Source organism: Schistocerca americana, chromosome 3 (genome assembly GCF_021461395.2).
Source record: "Schistocerca americana isolate TAMUIC-IGC-003095 chromosome 3, iqSchAmer2.1, whole genome shotgun sequence".
Lineage (NCBI taxonomy): Eukaryota > Metazoa > Arthropoda > Insecta > Orthoptera > Acrididae > Schistocerca > Schistocerca americana.
Genome location: NC_060121.1, coordinates 706,001,194 through 706,013,365, shown reverse-complemented (window position 1 = coordinate 706,013,365; position 12,172 = coordinate 706,001,194).

Below are 12,172 nucleotides of genomic sequence, written 5' to 3'. Positions count from 1 at the left end.
TTAAGTTACTATAAAAACGTAGTACACAATTTCACAAATGTGATTTTAGCCCATGTAAAGAGTCTGTTGCAGTTCAGTATGCTTCTGGCTTTCCTTTTTTTAAATTTAATATTGAGTCTTTAATTGATTTCATTCTGTCCTTCATTTATTTCCTACACTGTGTTAACCAACTACAATAGGCATACTTTACAGTTTCCAACCTGTCCCTATAATTATTCAGCTACAGTGCCTCTCTCTGTCAACTATACCTCGAAGTATTAGCACGCATGCCACTAATATGTCCCTTTTTTGTTGAGATTTCCACAGATATGAGTCCTCGTCTATTCTTTCCACTATCTAGTTATTTTGTGCTTTATATGCCTTCAAAATTTTTGAAGCCGTACACATGACTCATCACTACTTGTATATAAGCTTTGTTTATCCGTAAACCATGTTGTTTGGAAGGTGTTAGCATAGCACTCTCCCAGAATGTCGATTTCAGACTTCGCACTACATTTTCTTCGCTTAGCTCCATTGAGGTGATCGCATTCCAGAGCTCCAAGCAAGGCAAAATCATACCACTTTATCCGTTGCTATTCTGCTGAACTTATGAGAGTCCAGGCGAGAGAATTTCTCGGTATTTCCGAATCGTGGACTCTGAAACGGTTTATTTGGATGGTATGTAATGAATGGCTTTGTGTCCAAGTTGAACACCTGAAAGGTGGCAAACCACTTTCTCACTTTAACTATTCTATCGGTCAGATTAATATTCACATTTCAGGTCATGATAACCATATTCCCAATACTACATTTGGTATGTGTGGCTTATGACTTCTTTTACATGAGCAAATTGTGAGCAGAATGTTCTTATAACTGCACGTGTAGCCTGTAGAGAACTTGTATCCGAGGAGCCGTAGTGAAGGCGACGGAGAACAGAGGGAAAGTTGGATTGTGGGCCTTAAATGAGGTCTTAAGAGAGACTGGTGTAATCTGAGCTTTTGTGCAAATGGCACGTCGGTCACACAACTATAAGCATTCTCATGTTAGAAGCTGGGACAATACTATGGTTCTAATGGCTCTGAGCACTATGGACTTAACATCGGAAGTCATCAGTCCCCTAGAACTTAGAACTACTTAAACCTAAGTAACCTAAGGACATCACACACATCCATGCCCGAGGCAGGATTCGAACCTGCGACCGTAGCAGTCGCGCGGCTCCGGACTGAAGCGCCTAGAACCGCTCGGCCACCGCGGCCGGCTGGGACAATACTATCAGAGCGGCTGGTGCATATGTTTAGTGGCGACAAGACTGCAATTCCCCTGAGGCCAGGAAGTCGCCAGGTTCTTTCAGAGAGCGGAAAGAATACATATCTCACTGGCAGAACTGTCTGGGAAGCTTAACATCCTTCTTTCTAAAATTGGAAGTAGTTGGCCTGGAAAGATTAGGTCTCTTAGTAAATGAGGGACTGTGGTCCCATCTAGGTAGGCGTTTTTTGCCGAAACAAGGCCATGCTTCCTATTCTAAAATCTTATTTTTTCAGAAAAGAGAGGATTTGAGTCGCCGATTGGCTCCCCTCAGCGTATGCACAGCATAGGCTTGCTCCCCGCAGCATGGGAACCCTGGCGCTGTGTCTGGATTGGGTACCAGGCTAGCAGGACAATCAGGAGGGAGGATTCAATGAGTGGAGGATAGTTCGATTGGTTTGTATGACGTGGAGTCGTTTTTTTTTCTTTTTTTCTTTTGCTAATGTGGCTCCTGTATAGGACTTGTTGGAAAGGGTCTTTGATTCTTTGCTTCTTCGTCTCCTGGGCCTTCCCTGTTGGCGAACTTCAGGTATTTCCCTAGTGGGTGAGACTTGTGGTATGCAACTTGGGGTGGACTAGGATGCAGTGGAAGTCTCCAACTGTTCCGACAGTGGATCTGCATATCTCCTCGGACAGATCGTGTATCACGAGGATGAACTTATTCGTCTTGAATCTCCCGTCTGACGTCTGACAATTCCAGCACGCGCTGTCGTGCCTGTGAGTCAAATTGGTCGGCCAGACCAGTGAACGGGTGCGCCTCACACTGAAATCTGCCGGGATTTCAGGGGTCTAATAGGGAAGTTTACTACGTCCTAATAACCAGAACGCCAGTCCGTGTAGTTCGCAAATTTTCGTGCACACGTCAGAATATTACAGCTACCGCCGACTCTGCCCCTCGCCCACACCTTGCCGTTTCCTGTTGCCGCCTGAATAAAGGTGAAAGGGTAAAGTATTGCTGCAGTGGCATAGAGTTGTTAAATGATATTCACAGCTCACTGCTCTCCATGAACCATAGCTTGTGGTGTACCTGGGCGTAGTTGATTCCATTAGAATAGAATTTGTCCTCACAGTGGATTCATGCAGACGAAATCGGATTTCGTTGTACTACGAGGTGCATTCAAGTTCTAAGGCCTCCGATTTTTTTTCTAATTAACTACTCACCCGAAATCGATGAAACTGGCGTTACTTCTCGACGTAATCACCCTGCAGACGCACACATTTTTCACAACGCTGACGCCATGATTCCATGGCAGCGGCGAAGGCTTCTTTAGGAGTCTGTTTTGACCACTGGAAAATCGCCGAGGCAATAGCAGCACGGCTGGTGAATGTGCAGCCACGGAGAGTGTCTGTCATTATTGGAAAAAGTCAAAAGTCACTAGGAGCCAGGTCAGGTGAGTAGGGAGCATGAGGAATCACTTCAAAGTTGTTATCACGAAGAAACTGTTGCGTAACGTTAGCTCGATGTGCGGGTGCGTTGTCTTGGTGAAACAGCACACGCACAGCCCTTCCCGGACGTTTTTGTTGCAGTGCAGGAAGGAATTTGTTCTTCAAAACATTTTCGTAGGATGCACCTGTTACCGTAGTGCCCTTTGGAACGCAATGGGTAAGGATTACGCCCTCGCTGTCTCAGAACATGGACACCATCATTTTTTCAGCACTGGCGGTTACCCGAATTTTTTTTGGTGGCGGTGAATCTGTGTGCTTCCATTGAGCTGACTGGCGCTTTGTTTCTGGATTGAAAAATAGCATCCACGTCTCATCCATTATCACAACCGACGAAAAGGAAGTCCCATTCACGCTGTCATTGCGCGTCAACATTGCTTGGCAACATGCCACACGGGCAGCCATGTGGTCGTCCGTCAGCATTCATGGCACCCACCTGGATGACACTTTTCGCATTTTCAGGTCGTCATGCAGGATTGTGAGCACAGAACCCACAGAAATGCCAACTCTGGAGGCGAACTGTTCAACAGTCATTCGGCGATCCCCCAAAACAATTCTCTCCACTTTCTCGATCATGTCGTCACACCGACTTGTGCGAGCCCGAGGTTCTTTCGGTTTGTTGTCACACAATGTTCTGCCTTCATTAAACTGTCGCACCCACGAACGCACTTTCGACACATCCATAACTCCATCACCACATGTCTCCTTCAACTGTCGATGAATTTCAATTGGTTTCACACCACGCAAATTCAGAAAACGAATGATTGCACATTGTTCAAGTAAGGAAAACGTCGCCATTTTAAGTATTTAAAACAGTTCTCATTCTCGCCGCTGGCGGTAAAATTCCATCTGCCGCACGGTGCTGCCATCTCTCGGACATATTGACAATCAACACGGCCTCATTTTAAAACAATGCGCGTGTTTCTATCTCTTTCCAGTCCGGAGAAAAAAAATCGGAGGCCTTAGAACTTGAATGCACCTCGTAGAAATTAATTCAGGAGAGACCTTATATAGTTTCCATACCAATGAATGCCCTGCCAATCAAGCATCATTCCTTTCCTGATTTTGATTTGTCATTCTTTTTGTAAGATTTATCAGCTCGATTGTAGTTATCAAAGGATGAATAAAAACTTGTCATTATTTTTGTAAACTTTTATACGCCACTGTTCTCCTTAATACTCCCACAGCCACTCACCGTTTCTATTTTATTGTGGTGATACATGGATACCCCAGCAGTTCAGAATGCAATCGTACTAAATTAGTTAATTTGATGATTAATTTGAGTTCTGAAAGTGACCACAGACTAAGGCAACAAAAGTGCCATGATTAAATTTGCTAATACCATATATAAAAATTAAGGGTTAATACAGGGAGCGAAAGGCTATTTACAATTTGTACAGAAAGCAGATGGCAGTTATAACAGTCGAGGGACATGAAAGGGAAGCAGTGGTTGGGAAGGCAGTGAGACAGGTTGTACCCTCTCCCCGATGTTATTCAATCTGTATATTGAGCAAACAGTAAAGGAAACAAAAGAAAAGTTCGGAGTAGGTATTAAAATCCATGGAGAAGAAATAAAAACTTTAAGGTTCGCCGATGACATTGTAATTCTGTCAGAGACAGCAAAGGACTTGGAAGAGCAGTTGAACGGAATGGACAGTGGCCTGAAAGGAGGGTATAAGATGAACCTCAGCAAAAGCAAAACGAGGATAATGGAATGTGGTCGAATTAAGTCGGGTGATGCTAAGGGAATTACATTAGGAAATGAGACACTTAAAGCAGTAAAGGAGTTTTGCTATTTGTGAAGCAAAATAACTGATGATGGTCGAAGTAGAGAGGATATAAAATGTAGACTGGCAATGGCAGGGAAAGCGTTTCTGAAGAAGAGAAATTTGTTAACATCGAGTATTGCTTTAAGTGTCAGGAAGTCGTTTCTGAAAGTATTTGTTTGGAGTGTAGCCACATATGGAAGTGAAACGTCGATGATAAATAGTTTTGACAGGAAGTGAATAGAAGCTTTCGAAATGTGGTGCTACAGAAGAATTCTGAAGATTAGATGGGTAGATCACATAACTAATGAGGAGGTATTGAATAAAATTGGGGAGAAGAGGAGTTTGTTGCACAACTTGACTAGAAGAAGGGATCGGTTGGTAGGACATGTTCTGAGGTATCAAGGGATCACCAATTTAGTATTGGAGGGCAGCGTGGAGGGTAAAAATCGTAGAGGGAGACTAAGAGATGAATACACTAAGCAGATTCAGAAGGATGTAGGCTGCAGTAAGTACTGAGAGATGAAGAATCTTGCACAGGATAGAGTAGCATGGAGAGCTGCATCAAACCAGTCTCAGGACTGAAGACCACAACAACAACAACAAGGGTTAATCGTGTTTCCTTGACTTCCACGGAATAATCAAAAAATTCAGAGACGTGCTGTTAGGATCGTAACAAGTCGAATAGCCAATACGAAAATGCAACGCTAACACTCAGAGAACGCAAATCGGAATCCGTGGAGGAAAAAATGGGGTAGGACTTGAGAAACCCTATGTGGAGATTCTAGGTAGTATTCGTAGAAGCATAGGTGACTATTATACTACTACCGTCAGATATCTTCCGTAAGGGTCGTGATAATAAGGTGAGAGAAATTAAGGTACATACATAGGCATATAGAAAGTAGTTTCTCCGTCGTTCAAATATACGGGAAGAGTAGGATAAACCTCCTGACGCCCGCTGTGCATTGGCTTGCCGATTACGTATGTAGATGTGTATGCAGACAGGCTGTCCACATAGTCCACAGAAGCGTACATTGCGGGTTTGCATTAGTGTCCTTACCACAACGGGATCATTTATTCAAGGCCAAACCGAACTGCGTGTCGTTTAGTCATGCACGGCGAGTATGCACAACTTATTCCGCGATGTGTGCACACCGGGGCGGCGCGACCTGACCTCACCACAGCCCAGCACAGTGCACCACACGACGCCACACCGCGGCGACAGCTTTCTCCTGCTGCGCCATGCGGCGCGCATCCCACGCTGCGCGGTGCGTGTGCGTGTGCGTGACCTGAGGTTCAGACTGCCACTGCCGCCTCACCTCGTACGTCCTGGGCTCTTACTGTGGACGCTGTCCAAACCCTAGGCGCCTCTCCTGCGTCCCCCGCGGCACACTTCCTGCTCAATGTGATTGTGAAACTCTCGCCTCATCTTTCTGCCAGTAACGGAGAAGGCGAACACAAATAATAGAGGCGCACCTCTCGGACGTCCACTACCGGCCTTTTGTCCCCAGAAATTATTGATTACTTTCTTTTAATAGCCGCCAGTTTTTAAATTCCTAGGTGGTTTTATCCATTTCCTCCTATCTTGTGCTGGTCTATACGTTCCTGCAGTCCAACTACGCTATTGCCCATTAAAACTGGCGTTCCAAGAAGGTAATATGCAACAAACATCAATTTGTCATGAAGCTTACCACATGTTTCGAAATGCAAATGATTTACATTACAGTGAAACCGAAAATACGTCATCTACATTCTGTATGTAAAAAGTGATTACACAGTCAGTATCTCAGTCAGAAACTGAATTTCACGAGAGCTGTTTGTGAGAAGGTCGTGGTATGCCTCGTGCAAAATAGAGAAACGTCTACCAATATGTGTCGAAATTCAAAAGCATAAAAATCGGCCGGCCGGGGTGGCCGAGCGTTTCTAGGCGCTACAATCTGGAACCGCGCGACCACTACGGTCGCAGGTTCGAATCCTGCCTCGGGCATGGATGTGTGTGATGTCCTTATGTTTAAGTAGTTTTAAGTTCTAGGGGACTGATGACCTCAGAAGTTAAGTCCCATAGTGCTCAGAGCCATTTGAACCATAAAAATCGTGGGCTACCGAGGGTGCGAATTATAGTTCTGCGATATTGTTGTGTGTGTGAATTCCTAATGGACCAAAGTGCTTAGGTCATCGGTCCCTAGACTTAGACACTGTTTAAACTAACTTACGCTAAGAACAGCACACACACCCGTGCCCGAGGATGGATTCGAACCTCCGGCAGGAGGGGCCACACAATCCGTGACATGGCGCCTCAAACAGCTCGGCCACTCCGCACGGCGATATTGTTGCTCGAATTAGTTGAGATCAGAAGAGCGTCAAAATAATATGGAATCTGTGTGCTGAGCAGAGCCACATTCAGCACCATGGAAGATATCAATGGCCACACGAGACTAGCGCTAGAGAGGACAGTCATGTTCTTCTCACAGCAATGCACCGTTGTACAGTCAAATGACCTACCGTGAGTCAGGAATGTGCTTGTTTACAGCAAGACACACACGGACAGTGAGATGAGGTCTAGTGCACTGCCACTTGTCAGCACAGATACCAGTGCTACGATTTCTCTCAGCTCGAGCGTTGGAAGACAGGCACCGACAATGGTGTGCAACAATGGCCACAATGTTACGTGATTGTTTTTCCGGAAACAGTCACGTAACGTATGCAAATCCATAATGCAAAACCCTCTTGGACCCAATACTTAACTAACGCTGGGAAATAGGATTAATGTTAGTGCCTGTGATTGTCTGTTACTGACTAATACAACTGTACTCTTCTTTTACTCTCGATTAGAATTTGCATGCCTCGTAGAAGTGAGAGAACGCTGAAAGCATTCTAAGCGGTGGAAAAAGCATGTGATCGCCAGGGACAGTAGAGCTGTCCATCTCCTCTAGAATCAATTTGCAGAGGGCCTGGTGAGGCAGAGGCAAGGGTCAATAGCACAGCGGACATCAGCTACGCTTTTTAGTGCCGCCCCGGGACATAAACCTTTGTTTTGTACGAACACAGACTGAATCTCCCATGGCTCAAATCCCTGGCTATAACATTTTAAACTGGGAGAGAAGCGAAAAGGTTCGCTTTACAGCAGAAGGCACTATTGTGCGTCAATGTAGAAAGTTGACTGTTTCCACAGTTCTAGGACCTTCGAAAACTTGAGATACTGCTGAATGTATTGACTCTGCAGGAAACAAATGTTTACAGAGTATAAGAACCATAGGCATTGGCTTACGTAAATAAACTACGGGCTAAACAGCGAAAGGTGGCGGTGAAGGTGAAGACCACATCATTGGTCGCAGAGAGAGAAAGAGAGAGAGAGAGAGAGAGAGCGAAGCGATTTTTTTTACTGTGGAAGATGGTAGGAGAAATGTTATTGATTAACCCGCTAGAAGAAGGAGACTAGTGTCAGTGCTCGGAGGATCTGGAGCCCAGACCATCTGAATTTAGTAAGAGACGCAAAATGCGGCAATGCGTGACTTCTTCTTAATTAACGTCCGATCAGAAATCTCTCGATCTTCGGGAGTCGCTGCCACCAGACTTTCACGATGAGAACCATCGTCGATTCTGTCGGCCTGCTGTCCCACCTGAGCTGAGGTACTGGGAATTTAGGAAAACTTCAAGCTGATCTGGTGGGGGTCGTTGGTTCCGCCAATGGCTAATGCAGTCACCTCACCCTCTCTCTGCTTTACTATGCTGAGATCGAGTCACAGCCGTGAAATGATGCGTAGGGACATTAAAGTCATTTTATAGTAATTGACCACTAGATGTCACGAGAGGCGAACCCGCCAGTATATAAGGAGGTGGGGAGTTCTGTGTTGTTAGCAGAGAAGCATTAACGACAGAATGGATATGTCAGGAGAACGCAGTGACTATTCAGCTCCTGTAAAGCTGTCCAAATCGCCTGTTGGTGATGTGATTAAGAAGTGGAGAGACGAAGGAACGACCAACGCTAAACCAACACCAGACAGACTTGATGTACTGACGAGCACGAACCGTCGAGTATTGCTGAGGATGGGTGTCGGAAGGAATCGGTCGTGAGTTCAAATGGCACAATGACTGTGCATAAGGAGTTAAAAAGCATGAGGTACAGCATTAAATTTGGAAGCGTATCAGCACTTTTTATAGCACGATACACTCTGCCATAAAACAACATTTATGAATGAATGGTCTGTGGGCAGTAATATTCCTATAGTGGGCTGAATTTCCCAGAATTCCGATCTGAACCCAGTAGAAAAAGTTCGGATGATGTACTCGTATAACATTGACTTAGCTTCAGACTCAGCGTCCAGCATCAGTAAATTTTCTGGTTTCGGCTCTTGAGGAAGAGGAGGTAGCTTTCCTCCCCAGGCACTGAGAGGTTTGCTTTTCCTTGACTTTTCTTCTGAGATAAATCGTAGGGTCGGTTTTGCCTCGGATGTTCCTACATTTCTCCGAAATCGAAACTGATCTTCCCCGAGGTCGGCTTCTACCAGTTTTTCCATTCTTCTGTAAGGAATTCGTGTTAGTGTTTTGCAAACATGACTCAATAAATTAATAGTTCGGTAATTTTCAGTCTTGTCAACAACTGCTTTCTTGGAAACTGGAATTATTACATTCTTCTGTCTGAGCGTATTTCGCTTGTCTCATACTATGTAATAAAGGACTACTCTCGTGTGTTTTGTGTATTCGGTGTGTAGTCTTATTATAGTAACATGCTTAACGTGACTCGTGGTACAATAACTGGCGACGATTGTATGATAAATAGGGTAACATATGTCTCTCTGGTGATCTATATTTAATGTTCCTATACTTGGGTGTCTACACGTTCTTTTTCGTGGGTTGTGTGCTCTATCTCGGTGGCACTGGAATCCTCAAAAATGATTCAAATGGCTCTGAGCGCTATGGGGCTTAACTTCTGAGGTCATCAGTCCCCTAGAACTTAGAACTACTTAAACCTAACTAACCTAAGGACATCACACACATCCATGCCCGAGGCAGGATTCGAACCTGCGCCTAGAACCGCTCGGACACCCCGGCCGGCTGGGATCCTCATCTGAACTAACGCAGTCGCTTCTCTGACATCTGTTACGATACCTGTAAGGTCTAAATTATTTACAGATGGTGGTTTCTGTCTGTTAGTTTATTAGGATTATCCCAATTTGGACGAGTTGCTCAGTGTATGTTGTAGTGTTCCTGTTGTGTTTCCTATTATGTTCCGCCATGTGTATGGGTACCGGTGCTGTAGGATATGCTGTGTATGGGTACCGGTGCTGTAGGATATGGTCGATGACCAGTTAGTAAATGAACCGTGACACGGCCAGGACTCCCACGATTCATTCCCCCACCCCCCAGAACTGAACGCTAGAGCGCTTCTATTGTGAGAAGAAGAGCTCGTCAAAAGCGCAGTAATGGTGGTTGGCTGCGTCAAATCAGTCAGAAGACGGATGACCTTCGAAGAAAATACGGTAACCATACGAACTGCCGCCCAAGGGCGCTGACTCTCATTCTTACGACACACCGGGACGTTGCTTACTGTAACGGCGGGTAAGCGTCGCAACGATCGCGTGGCCTCGGCTGGGAGCTGAGGTGCGCTCGGCCCGCACGTCCGGTCAGGGCCCGGGCGTAAGGCGAGCCGCGGCCTCCGGAAGAAGCGGAATGCGGGTCACGGCGACGCTCGGACCTTCCTGCCCGCCCGCCTGCCGGGCTTTCGCTCTCCTTGCCTCGATACGGATCGCTTTCGTCGGCGCCCGACCCGCGTCAACCTTGACTTTTCCAGCGCTGCACCGGCTGCGGCTCCGGCACGGGCGGCGCGCCACGCCTTTCCTCGTCCGTGGCGGCGCGCACCGTGTTTTGTTTCCACGGGAGCGAAGGTGGCGGCCGGGCGGGGTAAGCTGAGGTGAGGTGAGGTGAGGGCAAGGTGTGCGGCCAGTCGGAAGGGTGCCGAGGCCGCAGTCCGGCTCTGGATAACAGGGCTACCGCTCTCTTTTTACTGCCGTCGCAGGAAGGCTGGAAGCCACAAGGAATATCTCTCTCGGCTCCAGATTCCAATCTCATAACTGTTTGTAAAAATCCCAACACCAAGAGATGTGGTCAGAATGAAATTTATTCTACGCTAGCGACCCGGGCCGGTTTTGCACGAGTAGCATTAAGAATCTACAGCCAGTCGACATTCGTGGCGTAGCGTATATGTTTTGCGGGCTTCTGTGTAGAGTTTCAGAGAAAAAACGTTAAATAACTGAATATCATTACTCTTCATACCTTGAGGAACTACTATGAAGAAAATCACCTGTGACCTGATCCATAAAAAAGTGCAAGTATGCGCATCCCACCTGCATAATAGAGAAGCCTCACCACAGTTGTAAATAGGACGGAGAGGTGTCAGACTACCAAACTGCACCAAGCCAAAATACTTGAAAGTCACCCTAGACGCCTACGCCGTACACTGTCATTAAAAAACCAGACACTGCACTGATTTGAAAGGAAAATACACTACTGGCCATTAAAATTGCTACACCAAGAAGGAATGCAGATGATAAACGGATATTCATTGGTCAAATATATTGTACTAGAACTGACATGTGATTACATTTTCACGCAATTTCGGTGCATAGATCCTGAGAAATCAGTACCCAGAACAACCACCTCTGGCCGTAATAACGGCCTTGATACGCCTGGGCATTGATTCAAACACAGCTTTGATGGCGTGTACAGATACAGCTGCCCATGCAGCTTCAACACGATACCACACTTCATCGAGAGTAGTGACTGGCGTACTGGGACAACCCAGTTGCTCGGCCACCACTGGCCAGACGTTTTCACTTGGTGAGAGATCTGGAGAATGTGCTGGCCAGTGCAGCAGTCGAACATTTTCTGTATCCAGAAAGGCCCGTACAGGACCTGCAACATGCGGTCGTGCAATATCCTGCTGAAATGTAGGGTTTCGCAGGGATCGAATGAAGGGTAGAGCCACGGGTCGTAACACATCTGAAATGTAACGTCCACTGTTCAAAGTGCCGTCAATCCGAACAAAAGGTGATCGTACGCATTTCTCCTCCTTACACGAGACATCACAAAAACGTTTCAACAGGCAACGCCGGTCAACTGCTATTTGTGTATGAGAAATCGGTTGGAAACTTTCCTCATGTCAGCACGTTGTAGGTGTCGCTACCGTCTCCAACCTTGTGTGAATGCTCTGAAAAGCTAATTATTTGCATATCACAGCATCTTATTCCAGTCGGTCAAATTTCGCGTCTGTAGCACGTCATCTTTAGCAATTTTAATGGCCAGTAGTGTATGTGCAAGAAACAATATTATACGTAAACTGACTGGTTCAACATGGGGAGCACAACCTGAAGTTCTTCGATCATCAGTAGTTTTGCAGCCTGAGGATATGCGGCACCAGTATGTGAGGCGTCTAGCCACTCCAAACAAGTAAATGTTGCTTTAAACGAGACTGTAAAGATTGTCACCGGAAGACTGAGGCCTACACCTGTCCATAAATTTTACTCACTTGTGGCAATAGCACCATAGCACCATCGAACACGTAGACGCAAAGCAGCCACTAAAACAGGCAGAAAGAAGCAGCAAATAGACCCACGGCACTTAATGTATAAAGATCAAAGAGATTAAGTCAAGGAAGAGCTTTATACAGTGGACAGTACCGC